Raw genomic sequence first — 18,757 nt, 5'->3', positions numbered from 1 at the left:
TCAGGGAGCTCTTAAATCTACCTAGATTTTGTTCTCCTCTGAGAAAGAGGGTAAAGCATTCTGTAATAGATGATAGAATGTTTTGCAGGGGCTGTAATATGAGTCAAACAGCGCAGGAACACATTCCATAGTTGTGGGGCGTATATTGTGAATATTTTTGATCTCCTAGTATTAATTATTTCTAGCAAATTTTGGTCTGCAGAACGTAGAATCCTAATTGGGGTGTATGGGATTAGAAGTTTATCAAGGAATGATGGTAAGTTTGAATGGCGTATTTTTTTTTTTTTTTTTTGTAAATAATTTTTATTCTTTTTTAAATTCTTACATCAAGTGAAATACATGTATTACATTCAATTATGAAGAAACACTTGAAATTATCAATAAATGTTCTTACATTGTAAATTAAAGAAACCCTTTATCAAAATTTTATATCATATTATTATTACAATATTTTTCCCTTCCCTACCCCCTCTATATGTTCTATACATGTGTTATGATATCTGATCAGTAGAATAATTTGTCAATGGTCCCCATATTTTATTAAATTTTTTAATATAACCTTGTTGTATGGCGTATTTTTGGGACAGTGCTGTGAACAAGGCTGCCCTGTGAACTTCTAAAAGCTAAGTTGCTCAGCATTTCATATTCTACTCTTTTCACTGTTTTTCAGCATTATATCTGCTTAATTTCTCTTCTCCTCCTCCCTGTTTCTTACTTAAAAAAACAAAAAATAAACCCTTCTCTTTCCTCTGTTAAATCATCAATAGTGAGTAAACTCATGGAAACACTTATTAAACACAAATTAGATACGAACCTGATCAAGGAGAATCTACGGGATCCCCACCAGCATGGATTCACAAAGGGAAGGTCCTGCCAATCCAATCTAATTAGCTTCTTTGACTGGGTAATAAGAAAACTGGATATGGGGGAGTCCCTGGACGTCGTGTACTTGGACTTCAGTAAAGCTTTTGATAGGGTCCCACACCGCAGGTTGTTGAGCAAGATGACATCGACGGGATTAGGAAAAACATTAACTGCATGGGTCAATGACTGGCTAAGCGGCAGACACCAAAGGGTAGTGGTTAACGGTACCCTCTCCAATACGTTGGAGGTGACCAGTGGAGTGCTGCAGGGCTCGGTCTTGGGACTGATCCTTTTCAACATATTCATAAGAGACCTGACTCAGGGGCTTCAAGGTAAAATAACATTATTTGCCAATGACGCCAAACTATGCAACATAGTAGGTAACAGCACTTTGACAGTATGACGCAGGACCTACAACTATTGAAACACTGGTCCTCGATTTGGCAACTAAGCTTCAATGCTAAAAAATGTAAGGTCATGCACCTTGGCAGCAGAAATCCATGCAGAACTAACACTCTAACTGCATTATCTTTGGGACAGTGCTGTGAACAAGTCTGCCCTGTGAACTTCTAAAAGCTAAGTTGCTCAGCATTTCATATTCTGCTCTTTTCACTGTTTTTCAGCATTATATCTGCTTAATTTCTCCTCCTCCCTGTTTTTTACTTACAAAAAAAAACACAAAAAATAAACCCTTCTCTTTCCTTTGTTGAATCTTATTTCCTCTTCCTCTTCCTCTTCATAGAACACTAATCAAACGCCAATTGGATACGATCCTGAACGAGGAGAATCTACGAGATCCCCATCAACATGGTTTTACGAAGGGAAGGTCCTGCCAATCAAATCTGATCAGCTTCTTTGACTGGGTAACAAGAAAGCTGGATATAGGGGAGTCCCTGGACGTCGTGTACTTGGACTTCAGCAAAGCGTTTAATAGCGTCGCACACCGCGGGTTATTGAGCAAGATGGGTTCGATGGGACTGGGTGAAACATTAACCGCATGGGTTAGGGACTGGCTTAGAGGTAGACTTCAGAGGGTAGTGGTTAATGGTACCCTCTCTGATACGACGGAGGTGATCAGCGGAGTGCCGCAGGGCTCGGTCTTGGGCCCGATCCTGAGGGGCTTCGAGGTAAAATTTCATTATTCGCCGATGACGCCAAACTATGCAACATAGTAGGCAACCGCACAACAGATGAAAGCACAGTGCCCAACAAAAGCTCAATGCCCGACAGTATGACGCAGGACCTACTCCTGCTGGAGCATTGGTCAAAGACTTGGCAACTAAGTTTCAATGCCAAAAAATGCAAGGTCATGCACCTTGGTGGCAGAAATCCATGCAGGACTTACACCCTAAATGGTGAGAACCTAGCAAGGACTGTAGCAGAACGTGACTTGGGGGTGATCATTAGCGAAGACATGAAGACTGCCAATCAAGTGGAGAAAGCTTCATCCAGGGCTAGACAAATCATGGGCTGTATCCGTAGAAGTTTCGTCAGCCGTAAGCCCGAGGTCATAATGTCGTTGTACAGATCCATGATGAGACCCCATCTGGAATACTGTGTACAATTCTAGAGGCCGCATTATGAAAAAGATGTGTGGAGAGTTGAGTCGGTTCAGCGAATGGCCACCAGGATGGTCTCAGGTCTCAAGGATCTCCCGTATGAGGAACGACTGGGTAAGTTGCAGCTGTACTCACTCGAGGAACGCAGAGAGAGAGGAGACATGATTGAGACGTTCAAATATGTCACAGGCCGTATCGAGGTGGAAGAGGATCTCTTTTTCCTTAAAGGACCCACAGCAACAAGAGGGCATCCGTTGAAAATCAGGGGTGGGAAATTTCATGGCAACACCAGAAAATATTTCTTCACCGAAAGGGTGGTTGATCGCTGGAATAATCTTCCACAACAGGTAATTGAGGCCAGCAGCATGCCAGATTTTAAGAAAAGATGGGATTGGCATGTGGGATCTCTTCATGGAGGTAGTTAGGGGGTGGGCCATTAGTGTGGGCAGACTAGATGGGCCATGGCCCTTTTCTGCCGTCATGTTCTATATTTCTGTGTTTCTATGACTAAAGGTAAAACTTATAGTCCCACCCACCCCAGGGACCACTGTTCATATATAGAGACCCATATAATCAGGACTACTCAAATCAAGTCACTTCACAACCAATCAAGATGACCTTTATTCTATGCAATCACTGTGGTGCTTTAATTCCAAGACATACTATTTGGAGGCTTAAGGCTTGCCCGATCTGTCTTCAACTTGCCAGTATTAAGGAGGAGCTCTGCAAACTTAAACAGGAATTGAATACAATTAAAGCAGCTTCCATCACTCACAAAATCATACCAACTTACCACCTCTACCTCAAAGAATAAAACAGCCCAGGAATAAATGGGTCACAGTAGGCTCAGGAAGACTGCGACATGTAACACAGAAACATCCACCTTCACAAATATTACCTCTACAGAATTCCTTCGCTCCACTAGTGCACTGCGATACTCAAGAAAACATAATGGAGGTGGGACTGGAACCAATGAAGGTAACTCAAGTGAACAAGCGCACCCTAAACACAAATAAAAAAGCCAAAAACAGAAAACTGTTGGGGGATTCCATCATCAAAAGCATTAACCTTGGAACACAAGGTGAGGAGACCAAAATAGTGAAATGTCTTCCAGGATCCTCAGCTACCAGGAGTTCCAGGCAAATACAGACTATAATTAAGGAAGAAACTAAGGATTTTAACACCGATGCTGTTATCCATCTGGGAACAAATGACCTGGCCAACAACTCCACACTTGCAGCACAGAAAGCTTTTCGGGAGCTTGATGAGGGCTTGAAACCTTTTGTAAAGACTTTAGCTTTCTCTGAAATACTGCCTGCATATGGAAAGGGAGAGCAAAGAGTGAAAAACACAGAGGACTTTAATAGATGGCTCAAAGCCTGGTGTCATCAAGAAGGCTTCAGGTACATAGGAGGATGGGGAAATACATGGAAGGACAAGAAGCTATATTGCACTGATGGGCTACATATTACTACAGCAGGAAAAAGAAACCTTGTAGAGAAATTTAGACAATATGGGGTTCATAATAAAAAAAAAAAAAAGTCTAAAAAGTGTCCTAAATGGCTACTTGGACGATCAAAAAGCCTGATCATCCAAGTACCGATAACCAAAGCTGGTTTTTAGACGTATCTAAAAACAGCTTAGGCCTTTCCCCTGCCTCTAAACGCACAGAGAGAAAAGAGGCGTGTTTAGAAGAGGGGAAGGGGGGGGGGGAGGTGGACCGACCTACACCTAGGCGTACAACAGGTATAACCAAAACCGTAGGCAGGTTGCCTACTCGGCACTTATACCTTTTTAACTTAGACGAAGTCAAACCAGGTCTAAGTGCCGAAAAAGGGGCCGCTGAGCTGATTGTGGCTGCTGCAATCAGCTCAGCGGCCCCAGCAACCTGCCTACCCCTCCACCGCAAGCATTGTGGCATGAGAGATGCCTCATTTCCCCTACCGCGATGTCATCACTCCTCTACCAGAACTGACGCGACCTGCAGCAGGAGAGATGCCCTATCTCTCCTGCCGCGGGTCGCGGCACTTCGGGTAGAGGTAATGGCATCGCGGTAGTGGAGATGAGGCATCTCTCCTGCCACGATACATCACCCCCCCACACACACACACACAACATCGGGGCAAGAGGGAACCCAAACCCTCTTGCCCCGTCAAACTGCAACCCCCCTGATGACATCGGGGCAAGAGGGAGCTCAAGCCTTCTTGCCTTGGCGGTTGTGCCCCCCCTCCCCCCACCGAGTACGAGCAGGCCAGGAAGGAGCCCAAGCCCTCCTGGCCCGGCGACCCCCCCTCTGACACGAACGGGCCAGGAGAGAGCCCAAGCCCTCCTGGCCCTGGCGACCCCCCCCCCCTCCGACATGAACGGGGCCCCCCTGGCCCCGGCGACCCCCCCCCCTCCGACACGAACGGGCCAGGAGAGAGCCCAAGCTCTCCTGGCCCCGGCGACACTCCCTCCGACACGAACGGGCCAGGAGAGAGCCCAAGCCCTTCTGGCCCCGGCAACCACCTACCACCTACCCCCCACCCCCCACTACAATACAGGCAGGAGGGATCCCAGGCCCTCCTGCCCTCGACACAGCCCCCCAACGACCGCCCCCTCCAGAACCCCCGATCATCCTCCCCCGCCGACCTGCGACCCCCCCACCTCCACCCCCCTTCCCTGTACCTTTAACGTTGGCCGGATGAACGGGTGCCAAGCCCGCCCGTCCGGCAGGCCAGCCGGCTCCAGAATGGGGCCAGATTGGCCCAGCCATCTGAAACCCCGCCCACAGTGGGGCCTAAGGCCGGGTTGGGCCCATGTGCCTAAGGCCCCGCCCACAGGAGGGGCCTAAGGCTCCCGGGCCTATTCTGATCGGCCCAGGCGCCTTAGGCCTCACCTGTGGGCGGGGTTTCAGATAGCTGGGCCAATCCGGCCCCATTCTGGAGCCGGATGGCCTGCCAGACAGGCAGGCTAGGCACCTGTCTGTCCAGCCAACGTTAAAGGTACGTGGAAGGGGGGTGGGGATGGGGGGATCAGGGGGGTTGCGGGGGGGGGGTTGTGGGTCGGTGGGGGGGGCCGATCGGGGGTTCTGGGGGGGGCGGTCACTGGGGGGAGGGGGGTTGTGTCAAGGGCAGGAGAGCCTGGGATCCCTCCTGCCCGTATTGTAGTGGGGGGTGGGGGTAGGGGGTCGCTGGGGCCAGGAAGGCTTGGGCTCCCTCCTGGCCCAATCCAGTCAGGGGGGTCGCCGGGGCCAGAAGGGCTTGGGCTCCCTCCTGGCCCAATCCAGTCGGGGGGGGGGGGGGTCGCCGGGGCCTGGAGAGTTTGGGCACTCTCCTGGCCCGTTCGTGACGGAGGGGGGGGGTCGCCGGGGCCAGGAGAGCTTGGGCTCTTTCCTGGCCTGTTCGTGTTGGAGGGGGGTCGCCAGGGCCAGGAGAGCTTGGGCTCTCTCCTGGCCCGTTCGTGTCGGAGGGGGGGTCGCCAGGGCCAGGAGAGCTTGGGCTCTCTCCTGGCCCGTTCATGTCGGAGGGGGGGTCGCCGGGGCCAGGAGGGCTTGGGCTCTCTCCTGGCCCGTTTGTGTCGGAGAGGGGTCGCCGGGGCCAGCAGGGCTTGGGCTCTCTCCTGGCCCGTTTGTGTCGGAGGGGGGGTCGCTGGGGCCAAGAGGGCTTGGGCTCCCTCCTGGCCCGTTCGTGTCGGAGGTGGGGGTCGCCGGGGTAAGAGGGCTTGAGCTCGGGGGGTCGCGGTTCGACGGGGTAAGAGGGCTTGGGCTCCCTCTTGCCCCGATGTTGTCGGGGGGGGGGGGGAGGTTCACGGTTCAACAGGGCAGGAGGTCTTGGGCACCCTCCTGCCTGGATCGTTGTGGGGTGGGGATTCTGTAACCGGTGTTGTTTTTGACAGAGGTTACAGAATCCAGCTTTTAGGTGAAGGACTGGCTCCTCCTTCGCTTAAAAGCCCTTGTGTTGGACGTTTGGGGCTTAGGCGTTTTTTTGGTTCATTATGGGCAAAAAGTGTAGACATCGTGGGGGTGTACTTGTAGACGTAGTGGTATCTGGGCGTTTAGTAGAGGCAGGCCATAATCAAAACAAGGACGTTTGTTTTGGTTATGGACACTTTCCCTGCTTCTGCTTTGAACATTTAAGGACTTAGGCCAAAAAGGGACTTAGACGGTTTTTTTGATTATGTCCCTCCACGTTTCTAATATAATAATAATAATAATAATAACTTTATTTTTCTATACCGCCACAGTCAGACGACTTCTAGGCGGTTTACATAGTAAGAAGGCTGGACATTCAGCGAATATTAAAGGTTTTAAAACAATACAAAACAAAACAATAGATCCACATACAATACGATACTATACAATACCGTGAGTCTGAATAACAATACTATACATTAAGTCTAAATACAATACTATACATTAAGTCTAAATACAATATCGTACAAAGAGTCTAAATGCAATACAATAGTTTAGATGCGAAAGTTACGTATTAATTGATTGGTGATCTAAGGGTAATGAGTGTCTGAGGGATTTAGAACAACCATGAGTTGGAGTTCTGGGTTCGAGGAGATCAAGGTATGAGGGGTTTGTAGAGAGAGAGAAAATGCGTTTAATGGGGAGAGGAGACCTGGTGGCGTTGGGGACCGTTTTAGTCAATGTATTTTGCGAATAGGGCAGTTTTGATTGTTTTGCGGAATGCATTATAAGTTACATTGGGTTCGATTATGTGGTTTTTCAGCCAGATTTGCTGTCTGTTCGCTTGGAACTTAAAGGTTCTATCCAGGAAGGCTTTGTATCTGCAGCCTGTAATCTTTGGGTATGCAAAGATGTTTTTGTTCCTGGTCGTTCTTGTGGGGTTGTGTAGGGTGAAGTGTGTTTGTAGATATGAAGGTGCTATTCCCCAGGCTTGTTTAAAACAGGTGCAAGCAAATTTGAATATAATTCGCGCTTCTATTGGAAGCCAATGCAGTTTTTTATAGTAGGGGCTGATGTGGTCGTTTTTTCTTAGTCCGAAAATTAGGCGGACGGCGGTGTTTTGTATGAGTCTTAGTTTTTTGATTGTTTTTTGTGGGATGCCCAGATATATGATGTTGCAATAATCAAGAAGGGATAGGGTCAGTGCTTGTACCAGCAACCTGAATGATGTAGGGTCAAAGTATTTTTTTATGGTTTTTAGTTTCCATAACGTGTAAAAGCATTTTTTGACTAGTGAGTTTGTGTGGTCAGTCATAGTTAGATGAGTGTCTAGCGTGATACCTAGTATTTTTATGTTTTTGGAAATTGGGTATTCGTGGTTGTTTATTTTTATCGATGTATTCGTAATTTTGTCATTAGGACTAGCCAGAAAGACTTTTGTTTTCTCTGCATTTAGTTTTAGTTTGAAGTTGTTGGTCCATTTATTGATTTCGGTCATTGTGTATGAGAGGTTATCTACAATTTCTTTTGTGATGTCGTTTAAGGGTATAAGGATGGATATGTCGTCGGCGTAAATGTAGTGTATTAAATTTAATTTTTGTAGTAGGTGGCCTAAGGAGGCGATATAGATATTGAAAAGTGTGGGAGATAGGGGGGAACCTTGAGGCACGCCTGATGGGTTTTTCCATGGTTTGGAGTAGTTTCCATTGCCAATTACTCTGTAGGATCTGTTTGTTAGGAATTCTTGGAACCATTTCTTTGCCTTTCCTGATATTCCCATTGCTTCAAGGCACAGTAGCATGATTTCATGGTCTACCAAATCGAACGCATTTAAAGGCATTTAAACTAGAAGGTGGGGGTGGTGTATGTATGAAGGACAATTATAGAGACCACCCCTGGCAAAAGAAAAGATGTGATAGTAGTAAAGATTGCAACATAAACAATATCAGCAACTCATTTCTTAGCATTGCAACGGAAAGTGAAACAAAACAAAAATCTATACGAAAAAGGAGATTACTGCTGAAAAATAGCTGGAAAGCGATGACCACAAATGCTCGCAGTCTAAGCAACAAAGTTCATGATCTGCAAGCCCTGATATTAGAGGCAGATCTAGATATTGTCGCTATCACAGAGACATGGTTCAGCCAGATCAAGCAGGGGAGAGCCGGAGAGACAGAGTTTGGAGCAGGGGAAGAAGCACAGGGCTCGGGGAAGAGGTGCGAGTACGCACCGCCCACCCCCGCAGCGTCAGAGGCAGCGTCAGACTCCCCCTTGAAAGGGGGCGGAGCCAACGCGGCAAACACTAAATTGGGTGCCGAGTGCAGGAGGAGGCAGTGTGCTCGTGTAGCCAGATCAAGCAGGGGAGAGCCGGAGAGACAGAGTTTGGAGCAGGGGAAGAAGCACAGGGCTCGGGGAAGAGGCGAGAGTACGCTCCGCCCACCCCTGCAGCGTCAGACTCCCCCTTGAAAGGGGCGGAGCTAACGCGGCGAACACTAAATCGGGTGCCGAGTGCAGGAGAAGGAGGCAGCGTGCTCGTGTAGCCAGATCAAGCAGGGGAGAGCCGGAGAGACAGAGTTTGGAGCAGGGGAAGAAGCACAGGGCTCGGGGAAGAGGCGAGAGTACGCTCCGCCCACCCCCGAGCGTTAGAGGCAGCGTAAGACTCCCACTTGAAAGGGGGCAGAGCCAACGCAGCGAACACTAAATCGGGTGCCGAGTGCAGGAGAAGGAGGCAGCGTGCTCGTGTAGCCAGATCAAGCAGGGGAGAGCCGGAGAGACAGAGTTTGGAGCAGGGGAAGAAGCACAGGGCTCGGGGAAGAGGCGAGAGTACGCTCCGCCCACCCCCGCAGCGTCAGAGGCAGCATCAGACTCCCCCTTGAAAAGGGGCGGAGCCAACGCGGCGAACACTAAATCGGGTGCCGAGTGCAGGAGAAGGAGGCAGCGTGCTCGTGTAGCCAGATCAAGCAGGGGAGAGCCGGAGAGACAGAGTTAGGAGCAGGGGAAGAAGCACAGGGCTCGGGGAAGAGGCGAGAGTACGTTCCGCCCACCCCCGAGCGTCAGAGGCAGCGTAAGACTCCCCCTTGAAAGGGGGCAGAGCCAACGCAGCGAACACTAAATCGGGTGCCGAGTGCAGGAGAAGGAGGCAGCGTGCTCGTGTAGCCAGATCAAGCAGGGGAGAGCCGGAGAGACAGAGTTTGGAGCAGGGGAAGAAGCACAGGGCTCGGGGAAGAGGCGAGAGTACGCTCCGCCCACCCCCGCAGCGTCAGAGGCAGCATCAGACTCCCCCTTGAAAAGGGGCGGAGCCAACGCGGCGAACACTAAATCGGGTGCCGAGTGCAGGAGAAGGAGGCAGCGTGCTCGTGTAGCCAGATCAAGCAGGGGAGAGCCGGAGAGACAGAGTTTGGAGCAGGGGAAGAAGCACAGGGCTCGGGAAAGAGGCGAGAGTACGCTCCGCCCACCCCCACAGCGTCAGAGGCAGCGTCAGACTCCCCCTTGAAAGGGGGCGGAGCCAACGGCGTGCAGCCGTTCGGCGCGCGGCGAAGGCGAACGGCAAAGGCGCTCGCCTTAGCGAGAGTGCCTTTGCGAAGGGCATTTGCGAAGGGACAAGGCACTACTATCAAGAACAACGGAGTAAGACAGAGGGGTAAAGAAGCGACAAGCACTAAAGGAAAGCACAGAAGGTAAGAAAGAGACAGACACAAAGGGCCAAGCCACTCACACAAGTATACCAAGGATGCAGCAAGCAGGGAGAGAGGACACCAGCTGCTGATAGCGAGAGGAGACCAGCAGCAGGTAAAGAGAGAAAGAGAGACACCAGCACAGAGCACCAACACAGAGAGAGAGGACACCAGCACAGAGAGAGAGTCAGGGAAGACACCAGCAGCAGATAGGGAGAGAGAAAGGACACAAAGCAGGCACAAGTCACAAGTAATCTCAAGTCACAAGTAATCTCAATTGGTATCTTAAAGTAAGAACAACAATGGAAGCAGAGGGAAGCCAGGAGATGAGCTTTCCAGTGTTCTGCACAGGTACGTTAGATAGATTGTGAGCCCACCGGGACAGATAGGGAAAATGCTTGAGTACCTGATTGTAAAAACCGCTTAGATAACCTTGAGAGGCGGTATATCAAATCCTAATAAACTTGAAACTTGAAACTTGAAAGACTGTCATATGTATGACTATCTCCCCTTGGGGAGACAGTCATATGTATGCAGTCGGTGTCAGAAGCTGAAAAGCTTGAAGAAGGAGGTCAAGCGACTAGAGGACAGGATACAGGAGCTAGAAGGATTTCACACCACGGAGAGACACATTGAGGAGGAAGTCAGGGAACTCGAGAGATTCATTGAAGAGGCATACAGAATGAAGGTGGAGGAGAACGAACTTCTGATGAAAGAAGAAGCTACACGGATACCAACATGCAAGGGAGAGCAAGAAGAAGATTACCTCAAAGATGACACCCACAGAGGAATACCACAAGAGGGGGAGAATTTGGCTAGTCGAGGCCCAGAAGAGGAAAGAGCGAAGCACATTGAGGACATTGACCTGAGACCGAAGCGAAACCTGAAGAAGGGGATTTCAGCGATCCTAGTGGGAGACTCAATCTTTAGGCATGTGGACAGCCACATAGCAGGAGGGAGAGAGGACCGACTGGTGACCTGCCTTCCAGGAGCAAGAACCAAGGACATCGTGGACAAAATTGGAATGATACTGGAAGGGGCGGAGACAGAAGAGACCGCTGTAGTGATCCACATCGGGACGAATGATGTCAGCAGGAGAGACTACAAAAGAAGCACGCTATTAGAACAGTTCAAGATTCTGAGAAGGAAGCTGAGGATGAGGGCCCAGAAGATAATGTTCTCAGAGATCCTACCAGTACCGAGGGCAGATGTGAAAAGGCAGGAGGAACTACAATCAATAAATGCGTGGATGAGAAGATGGTGCGAGGAAGAAGGATTCCACTTTGTGAGGAACTGGATGGTGTTTTGGGGCAAGAGCAAGCTCTACAGGAAAGATGGACTTCATCTGAGCGCAACGGGAACTAGACTCCTAGCAAACAACATCAAGAGAGGAATAGAACTGGCTTTAAACTAAGAAGAAGGGGAAAGCCGACAGTTGACCTAGGGTCGACGATTCGGAAGACGGTATCATGTGAAGATACTGAGGGGAAAAATGGCTGGGAAGATACAATGAATAAAATGCAGGAGTCGACTAACCCAGAAGAAGAAGTTACAATGTTTACAGCAAAAGAGAAGAAAATAAGGACCGAAGCACAGGGAAAGGAAAGGAGGACAACAAAATACCAAGATCTAAAATGCATATATGCTAATGCAAGGAGCCTAAGAAACAAAATGGGGGAACTAGAAGCCGTGGCCGATGCAGAAGACATCGACATCATTGGAATCTCTGAAACATGGTGGAATGAGGAAAGCAAATGGGATACAGCACTGCCGGGATACAAGCTCTATCGCCAGGACATGTCAGGACAAAAAGGAGGTGGAATAGCCCTGTACATAAAAGAAAGCATACAATCTACAAGAATGGACACAGCAGAGACGACCAACAAGCTGGAATCTCTATGGGTTAAAATACCGGGAAGGAAAGGGCCTGAAATAAAGATGGGCCTATATTATCGCCCACTCGGGCAAACCGGAGATATCGATGAGGAAATGGAAGCCGAGATCAAGCAAGAATGCAAAAGTGGCAACACGGTTATTATAGGAGACTTCAACTACCCCGGGATAGACTGGAGTCTTGGAAGCTCGAAATGCGCTAGGGAGACAAAATTCCTGGAAGCCACGCAAGATTGCTTCATGGAGCAGCTTGTTAGAGAACCGACGAGAGGAAATGCCACTCTGGATCTAATCCTAAATGGGTTAAGAGGACCTGCAAAGGACGTAGAAGTAGTGGGGAAGTTGGGAAACAGCGATCATAATATGATCAAGTTCAAGGTTGAGGTAGGAGTATCAAAAGGCAAGAGATCCATAGCGACAACCTTTAACTTCAGGAAAGGAAACTACGAAGCAATGAGGGAATTGGTAAGGAAGAAACTTAGGAACACTTCCAAAACATGGCTAACGGTAAATCATGCCTGGTCCTTCTTCAGGGACATGGTGAGCGAGGTGCAAAATCTGTATATCCCCAGATTCAGGAAGGGGTGCAAAAAGAATCGAAAAAAAGACCCAGCGTGGATAACCAAAATAGTGAAGGAAGCGATAGGCAATAAGAAAAATTCATTCAAGAAATGGAAAAAGGACAAATCTGAGGGGAACTGGAAAGAGCACAAGAAATATCAAAAAGAATGTCACTGTGAGGTTCTGAAAGCTAAAAGAGAATGAAGAAAGGCTAGCCAGGGAAGCAAGAAATTTCAAACCGTTCTTCAGATATGTTAAAGGGAGCAGCCAGCTAGAGAGGAAGTGGGACCACTGGACGACGGAGACAGGAAGGGAGTGGTGAAGGAGGAGAAGGTAGTGGCAGAAAGGCTTAACATGTTCTTCTCGTCTGTATTTACTAACGAAAACACGTCCAACATGCCGGAACCTGAGCAATTCTTCAACGGAAGTCAAGCAGAAAAATTAACATTCATAGAAGGGAGCATTGATGACGTTTGCAGGCAGATAGAAAAACTAAAAACTGACAAATCCCCGGGTCCGGATGGCATACATCCAAGGATTCTGAAGGAATTAAAAGAGGAGATAGTGGAACTACTGCAGCAAATTTGCAACTTATCCCTGAAAACAGGCGAGATCCCGGAGGATTGGAAGATAGCCAACGTTACGCCCATCTTTAAAAAGGGATCAAGAGGTGATCCAGGAAACTACAGGCCGGTGAGCCTGACTTCGGTTCCGGGGAAAATGGCAGAAGCACTGATAAAAGAAAACATTGATCAACATTTTGAAAAACACGAACTTCTGTTAGCCAGCCAGCATGGTTTCTGCAAGGGAAGATCGTGCCAAACAAACTTATTGCACTTCTTTGAAGGGATTAACAAACAGATGGACAAAGGAGACCCCATTGACATCATATATCTAGATTTCCAAAAAGCCTTTGACAAGGTGCCCCATGAACGTCTATTCCGGAAACTGAAGAACCATGGGGTGGAAGGAGATGTACATAGATGGATCAGAAACTGGTTGGAGGGTATAAAACAAAGGGTAGGGGTGAAGGGTCACTATTCCGACTGGAGGAGGGTCACGAGTGGTGTCCCGCAGGGCTCGGTGCTCGGGCCGCTGCTATTTAATATCTTCATAAATGATCTAGAAACAGGGACAAAGTGCGAGATAATAAAATTTGCGGACGACACTAAACTATTTAATGGAGCTTGGACTACAGAGGAATGCGAAGAATTGCAAAGGGACTTGAACAAACTAGAAGAATGGGCGACGAGATGCCAGATGAAGTTTAACGTTGAGAAATGTAAGGTATTACATGTGGGGAGCAGAAACTCGAGGTACAACTATACAATGGGAGGGATATTATTGAATAAGAGTACCCAGGAAAGGGACTTGGGGATATTGGTGGACATGACAATGAAGCCGACGGCACAGTGTGCAGCGGCCGCTAAAAGAACGAATAGAATGCTTGGTATAATCAAAAAGGGTATTACAGCCAGAACGAAAGAGGTTATCCTGCCGTTGTATCGGGCGATGGTGCGCCCGCATTTGGAGTAGCTGGGTCTATTTTCCCTGGATAAGAGAAGACTTAGAGGGGATATAATAGAGACTTATAAGATCATGAAGGGCATAGAGAGAGTAGAGAGGGACAGATTATTCTAACTTTCGAAAAATAAAAGAACAAGAGGGCACTCAGACAAGTTGATAGGAGACAGATTCAAAACAAATATTAGGAAGTTCTTTTTTACCCAACGTGTGGTGGACACCTGGAATGCGCTTCCAGAGGACGTAATTGGGCAGAGTACAGTACTGGGATTCAAGAAAGGATTAGACAAATTCCTACTGGAAAAGGGGATAGAGGGGTATAGATAGAAGATTACTGCGCAGGTCCTGGACCTGTTGGGCCACCGCGTGAGCGGACTGCTGGGCACGAGGGACCTCGGGTCTGACCCAGCAGAGGCATTTCTTATGTTCTTATGATATAATCTCTTTAGGAAGGACAGAGATGGTCAAAATGGTGGAGGAGTAGCTCTCTATGTAAAGATCAATATCCAAGCGACCGAAATGCAAGGGACCTGGGGAGAGGAAGAAGTGATATGGATCGCTCTGAAAAGAGAAGATGGAACTTCTATCTACGTGGGTGTAGTCTACAGACCTCCGACTCAATCGCAGCAAATTGATAAGGAACTGATTGTGGATATCCAAAGGTTTGGAAGGAAAGAGGAAGTGCTGCTGTTGGGAGATTTCAACCTACCGGATGCGGACTGGAATGTTCCGTCTGCGGAATCGGAAAGAAGTAGGGAGATTGTGGATGCCTTTCAAGAGGCTCTGCTCAGACAAATGGTGACAGAACTGACGAGGAAAAAAGCGATATTGGATCTAGTCCTCACAAATGGAGAGAGTATCTCTAATGTTCAAGTGGGTGCTCAACTGGGAAGAAGCGATCATCAAACGGTTTGGTTTGATATAATGGCTAAAGTGTAGAGCGGCCGCACGATACTTAAAGTCCTAGATTTCAAATGTACGGACTTTAATGCAATGGGAGAGTATCTGAAGAAAGAGTTGTTAGGATGGGAGGACATAAGAGAAGTGGAAAGGCAGTGGTCTAAGCTGAAAGGAGCGATAAAAATGGCTATGGACCTTTATGTGAAGAAAATAAATAAAAACAAGAGAAAAAGGAAGCCGATATGATTCTCTAAACTAGTGGCGGAGAAAATAAAGACGAAAGAGTTGGCGTTCATGAAATATAAAAAAAACCCAAGAAGAGGAGTGCAGAAAGTTCTACAGGGAGAAACTGAAAGAAGCCAAGAGAGAGATACGTTTGGCGAAAGCACAGGCGGAAGAACAAATAGCTAAAAATGTAAAAAAGGGAGACAAAATTGCTATGGACCTTTATGTGAAGAAAATAAATAAAAACAAGAGAAAAAGGAAGCCGATATGATTCTCTAAACTAGTGGCGGAGAAAATAAAGACGAAAGAGTTGGCGTTCATGAAATATAAAAAAAACCCAAGAAGAGGAGTGCAGAAAGTTCTACAGGGAGAAACTGAAAGAAGCCAAGAGAGAGATACGTTTGGCGAAAGCACAGGCGGAAGAACAAATAGCTAAAAATGTAAAAAAGGGAGACAAAATTTTTTTCAGATATATTAGTGAAAGGAGGAAGATGAAAAATGGAATTGCTAAACTAAAAGATGCTGGGAACCGATATGTGGAGAATGATGAGGAAAAAGCAAATGTGGTAAACAAATACTTCTGTTCTGTGTTCACAGAAGAAAATCCTAAGGACCGAGATTGTCTGGCAAAGTTACACGAGAAAATGGAGTAGATTCTGCGCCGTTCACAGAGGAGAGTGTTTATGAGCAACTTGAAAAACTGAAGGTGGACAAAGCGATGGAACCAGACGGGATCCATCCCAGGATACTAAGGGAGCTCAGAGAGGTTCTGGCGAGTTCTATTAAAGACTTGTTCAACAAATCTCTGGAGACAGGAGTGATTCCTGGGGATTGGAGGAGAGCGGATGTGGTCCCTATTTATAAAAGTGGTCACAGGGATGAAGCAGGAAGCTACAGGCTGGTTAGCCTCACTTCAGTTGTTGGGAAAATAATGGAAGTGCTGCTGAAAGAAAGGATAGTGTACTTCCTTGAATCTAATGGGGTACAGGATCCGAGGCAACATGGCTTTACAAAAGGTAAATCATGCCAAACGAACCTAATTGAATTTTTTGAGTGGGTGACCAGAGAGCTGGATCGAGGACATATGCTAGATGTAATTTACTTAGATTTCAGCAAAGCCTTTGATACGGTTCCTCATAGGAGGCTGTTGAACAAACTTGAAGGGCTGAAGTTAGGACCCAAAGTGGTGAACTGGGTTAGAAACTGGCTGTTGGACAGACGCCAGAGGGTGGTGGTTAATGGAAGTCGCTCGGAGGAAGGAAAGGTGAGTAGTGGAGTCCCTCAGGGTTCAGTGCTAGGGCCGATCCTGTTTAATATGTTTGTGAGTGATATTGCTGAAGGGTTAGAAGGAAAAGTGTGCCTTTTTGCAGATGATAACCAAGATTTGTAACTAAGAGGGAGTGGAAAATATGAAAAAAGATGTGCAAAAGTTATAGGAATAGTCTAATGCCAGGCAACTAAAATTAAATGCAAAGAAATGCAGAGTAATGCATTTGGGGATTAATAATCAGAAGGCACCGTATATGCTGGGAGATGAGAAGCTGATATGCATGGACGGGGAGAGGGACCTTGGGGTGATAGTGTCTGAAGATCTAAAGGCGAAAAATCAGTGTGACAAGGCAGTGGCTGCTGCCAGAAGGATGCTGGGTTTTTTAAAAAGAGGCGTAGCTAGTAGAAGGAAGAAGGTGTTGATGCCCCTGTACAGGTCATTGGTAAGGCCCCACTTGGAGTATTGTTTTCAGTTTTGGAGACCGTATCTGGTGAAGGACGTAAGAAGACTTGAAGCGGTCCTGAGGAGGGCGACGAAAATGATAGGAGGCTTGCGCCAGAAGACGTATGAGGAGAGACTGAAGCCCTGAATATGTATACCCTAGAGCAGGGGTGTCCAACCTGCGGCCCGAGGGCTGCATGCAGCCCCGTGAAGTATTTTGTACGGCCCCAGTCAAGAGCGATGCAGTGTTTTCCTCTGCTGCTCCTGGGTGTTTACCGTCTTGCCAGCTCCCTCCTCTGTTTTGCTACAGCGTTTGCACGTTTGTGCGGCCCCAGAAACATTTTTTGAGGCCAATGCCGCCCAGGGAAGCCAAAAGGTTGGACACCCCTGCCCTAGAGGAAAGTAGGGACAGGGGAGATATGATTCAGACGTTCAAATACTTGAAGGGTATTAACGTAGAACAAAATCTTTTCCAGAGAAAGGAAAATGGTAAAACCAGAGGACATAATTTGAGGTTGACGGGTGATAGATTCAAGAGCAATGTTAGGAAATTCTACTTTGTGGAGAGGGTGGTGGATGCCTGGAATGCGCTCCCGAGAGAGGTGGTGGAGAGGAAAACTGTGACTGAGTTCAAAGAAGTGTGGGATGAACACAGGATCTAGAATCAGAAAATAATATTAAATATTGAGCTAAGGCCAGTACTGGGCAGACTTGCAGGGTCTGTGTCTGTATATGGCCATTTGGTGGAGGATGGGCTGGGGAGGGCTTCAATGGCTGGGAGGGTGTAGATAGGCTGGAGTAAGTTTTAATGGAGATTTCGGCAGTAGGAACCCAAGCAGAGTACCGGGTAGAGCTTTGGATTCTTGCCCAGAAGTAGCTAAGAAGAAAAAATTTAAAAAAAATTTAAATTGAATCAGGTTGTGCAGACTAGATGGACCATTCGGGTCTTTATCTGCCGTCATCTACTATGTTACTATGAAACAGAGTAGAATAATTTTGTATGTAATTCGGTGTTGTATAGGTAGCCAGTGTGCATTTTGTAGGAGGGGTGTTACGTGATCAAATTTTTTTAGAGTTTGTGATGAGTTTTATCGATGCATTTTGGATTAACTGTAAACGTTTTAGTTGAACCTGGGTGATGTTTTTATAGAGAGAGTTACAGTAGTCCAGCCTTGATATGATAAGAGAGTGAACAAGTGTTAAATGCCGCTGGGTCCAAGACTTTAGAAATAGATCTTATCATATGGAGCTTATAGAAACAAGTTTCTTACTACAGAGCTAAGAGTAACTCGCGTTGACCTAGGACTCCAAAATGTCTTCCCTACAGTGCTACTGTTCTCTCCTTTAGGAAATGATGCTGAACCATAGTGTTGCTTTACAGATGAAACAATTTCTTATTCATTGCTCTTGATGCTCACTTTGTAATGCTTTTTGATGCAGATCTGGCACCGTTTGCGTAGCCTTTCGCTAGACTAAATGCGCAGTCTATATGCCTCCAGAAATGTGTCCTTACAGAATTGGACATAGAACTTCTGGCCGTACCCAGTGGCGTTACAAGGGTAGAAGACACCCGGGGCAGTGGTGGCCCCCCCCCCCACATCCTCCTTTTGTGCCCCCCTCTCCTTCCCCCCGCCATATTCATGCCTTCCCCCCATTAAATCTTTGCCAGTGCAAGCAGCTTCCACGCCCTGTGACCCGGAAGTGATTTCAGAGGGGAGCCAGGGTGGCGTGAGCAGAAGGCGTGAGAAGTTGCTTGTGCTAGTGAAGATTTAAAGAGATACTTGGTGGGGGGAAGGAAGGAATGGCACAAGCATGGCATGGGGGGAGGAAGAGAGGTGTCGGTGCCCCTACCAAGACAGCACCCCCCCTTTACTACACCAGTTGCTGTACCTCTGGAAGTATATTAGGTCATGCCTCACAAACTTATTGTACTTCTTTGAGGGAGTGAACAGCC

The 18,757-nt window shown here is 47.6% G+C and overlaps 1 protein-coding gene across 5 annotated transcripts in view; it reads left to right on the top strand.

The window, feature by feature from the left end:
* ARMC2 (armadillo repeat containing 2) overlaps positions 1 to 18,757 on the top strand; it is a 179,442-nt gene that overhangs the window by 80,132 nt on the left and 80,553 nt on the right. The window lies entirely within an intron of this gene.

Source organism: Geotrypetes seraphini, chromosome 3 (genome assembly GCF_902459505.1).
Source record: "Geotrypetes seraphini chromosome 3, aGeoSer1.1, whole genome shotgun sequence".
Classification (NCBI taxonomy): Eukaryota; Metazoa; Chordata; class Amphibia; order Gymnophiona; family Dermophiidae; genus Geotrypetes; species Geotrypetes seraphini.
Note: the sequence above shows the minus strand (reverse complement) of the source record. Positions and strands in the feature narration are given on the sequence as shown.